Source organism: Mastomys coucha, unplaced genomic scaffold (assembly GCF_008632895.1).
Source record: "Mastomys coucha isolate ucsf_1 unplaced genomic scaffold, UCSF_Mcou_1 pScaffold6, whole genome shotgun sequence".
Taxonomy (NCBI): Eukaryota; Metazoa; Chordata; class Mammalia; order Rodentia; family Muridae; genus Mastomys; species Mastomys coucha.
Window position 1 is genome coordinate 91,410,446 of NW_022196912.1, and position 2,999 is coordinate 91,413,444.

At 40.2% G+C, this 2,999-nt stretch overlaps 1 protein-coding gene and 1 long non-coding RNA gene across 4 annotated transcripts in view; one reads left to right on the forward strand and one right to left on the reverse strand.

Annotated features, from left to right (window-relative positions):
- Zbtb1 (zinc finger and BTB domain containing 1) overlaps positions 1-2,999 on the forward strand; it is a 27,659-nt gene that overhangs the window by 21,637 nt on the left and 3,023 nt on the right. The window lies entirely within an intron of this gene.
- LOC116080151 overlaps positions 1-2,999 on the reverse strand; it is a 25,637-nt gene that overhangs the window by 14,785 nt on the left and 7,853 nt on the right. The window contains exon 3 of one of the 3 annotated variants that reach the window (XR_004114329.1): positions 2,481-2,621. The exons of 1 other annotated variant lie outside the window; for it this stretch is intronic. This is a non-coding gene — a long non-coding RNA (uncharacterized LOC116080151). Of the gene's footprint in view, positions 1-2,476; positions 2,622-2,999 lie in introns of all 3 variants that reach the window. One more of the 3 variants, XR_004114328.1, reaches the window with a different exon arrangement.

The window sequence follows — 2,999 nt, forward strand, 5'->3', positions numbered from 1 at the left end:
TTGTTAAGACAGAATAGTAATTAATAGTAATTAATAGTAAAGAATTCTCTATTCTTGTTAAGACAGAATAGTAATGGGCTTGAAAATCCATGATTCGGCTTGAAGCAAAAATCTGAACATAACGCTGGGTGTGGTGGTGCACCCCTGTAATTCCAGCACACGGGAGACAGGGCTACACAGAGAAACTGTCTCAGAAAACCCAAAACAAAAACAAAAAACTGAATTTGAGCATACACCAGTATATAGAAGTTGTAGGGGGGGTTATAGGTTTCAAGTCATTTGACTAGACTAACCCAACTGTAATTGAAATACCCAACCAAATAGTGGTTATGAGCATGCCAAGGATGTGGTGGGTGGTGGTAATTCTTCACCGGTTAAGCAGTATTCATTTAATATCACTAAGAAAGCTCTATATTATCTAGATATCTGAAAAAAAAAATCTTCCTAAGAACCAGTATAATAGTTTAATATTGAAAACTAAAACGTGGCCAGGCAGTGGTGGCGCACGCCTTTAATCCCAGCACTCAGGAGGTAGAGGCAGGCAGATTTCTGAGTTTGAGGCCAGCCTGGTCTACAGAGTAAGTTCCAGGACAGCCAGGGCTACACAGAGAAACCCTGTCTCAAAAAACAAAAAACAAACAAAACAAATTTGACATACCTGATTTGAACTGGGTTTTTCATACTTATAATAAACACAGCATTTGGGACATTAAACCAGGAGTATTAAAAACCCAAGGCCATCCTGGACTATATGATAACCTGTCATAAGTTGTTTGAAAGAAGGAAGAGGACAGAACTCTGAGGACAGCCAGAGCTACAGAGAGAAACTCAAGAAAGAAAGCGAGTGAGTGAGCGCCTACCCCAATCCTATTGATCTGTTTTGATCAGTTCCTCAAATGTGTTCATCATCCTCTCTTTCCCAAGTGCTTTCCAATGATAACATTGGAAATTTCTCTACCATTAGCTAGGATTGCAGAGTAGTGGCAGGTAATGGGAGCATGTTTGTAGAATCCTGTCTTTGGTGCTTGGTAGCTGTGGCTCAGTAAACTAGGACTGCTAGCATGGGTGCTAGGAAGCTTTTAAGTGACACCATCCTTGCTGTTAAGCATTTGAAGTTTACACCCCAGATTAGGAAAGCCATTCCCCACCCATACTCAGTCTCTGTAATCCCAGCATTCATTGCTTCAGTACTCTATACTCAGGTATTTTGCATGTATAATTAAGCTTCATCCCCTTTGAGGTAAGTATACTAACTTTCCAGATGGGGGACTAAGGACCAGAGACGAACTTTCTCCTAAAGCACACAGACTGTATACATTAGACCTGGGGTTTGAACTTTAATCTTTGACTTGGGCTACATTCTTGTCCGTAATCATGAAGTTCCGTTCCATCTACAAAGAAGTGCCTTTCAGCATAGGACACATATAAAGATCGTGTGAGGCTGTGCTCCTTGGTCATCTGTCATCGGTGGTGCCTGGTAAGGTGGCTGGTACTAGTGGGACCTCAGGAACAATACGAGGGAGAGTCTGAGAGTAGAAAGCCAAACTTGATTGTCATGAGTCATTCAGTGAGTTGTTTCAGACATAAATGTGACATGCTATGGGATGTGCTTGATTTTGCTTCATTTAAACTTAAAATATTTGACAGGATGGTTACTTCTTTTGGGGCCCCAACAATCAGTTGAAAATTGGTTTGGTTCAGATTTCACATGTCTGTCTGGGGCTTCCCTTCCTCTACTCTGTTCTTGGTGTGTTAATTGTCTCCACAAGCCTCTATTTCCCCATATTATGGAACTAATGAGTTGAAGAGGTCGGATAACTTGACCAAATCTTCCCAAGAGCAAGATAACAGAATAATTAGTAAAGAGCAAGGTAACAGAATAACTAGTTTCCTCTCTCCACCTTCATAGATGGGGAAACTCATTTTTCCTTTGGCCAGCAAACACATTTGTACTGTTGCTTTGCTAAAGGAGCCTGCTTAAAAACAAAAGTTGGTCAGTCTTACAGTGTATAGTCCCATTTATGAAACTATGTGCAGATTTCCAGGCAAGCTCCTCAAAAGCAGTCTTATTACAAAAGAACTGAGAGATGACCCCATGAAGTGACAGCTCTTAGCCACCCCTGTCCAGCAGCACTTAGAACACAAAAGCAGCTAAGTAACGCTTTAAGGAGAACAATATGCATCATTTTTTAAGTAAAAGAGTAGAGTGGAGAAGGTTCTGTGAATCATACCAATACAGTCATTTAGGTGGCCTACTCTACACTGCTCTGGGTCAAACCCTAGGACATATGACTTGCTAAGGATATGATGCCAATAAAAACACAAAACAGCTCTTTCTAAAGGCAAAAAGGATTTTCATGTTTATGTCTGTCAGTGACAGTTGGTAAATAGAAACTAACCAAAGAATAGTAACAACTTGTAAATCCATACTAATTTTGCACCAACTTATTACAAACATTCATATATATGTACATACCTACCCAAAAGTAATTGAGGTTAGCATTGAGTTTAAATCTTTAACTTCCTTAGAGTCAGGAGAACCAAATCACTGAGCCAGATTAGTTATGATACTCTTTGTATCAATGCCCACACAGATCACTGAGCAGAGAAGGCCATTAAAACTGAAAGGTAATGTGGAGATACAACTCAGTACATGGTTTCATTCTAATGTGTCAATCTGCTGATTATCAAGCTAAGTATAAAAGCATAGGAAAGGTGAGGAAGGTGACAAGAGCCAAAACTACTAATAATTTTGTGTAAGAAATTTTGTATTAAAAAAAAAAAGCTGGGCATGGTGGCATGTGCCATACTTAAAAGAATGTTGTGTTTTCTCCTAAAACCAACAGTTTATATCTGGTTATTCACTGTACCAAGGTGATAGCCTTGAACTTCTCATCCTCCTGCCTCTACCTCCCAAGTGCAGGGATCCCAAGCATGCATGCACATCCACAAGTGCAGGGATCCCAAGCATGCATGCACATCCACAAGTGCAGGGATCA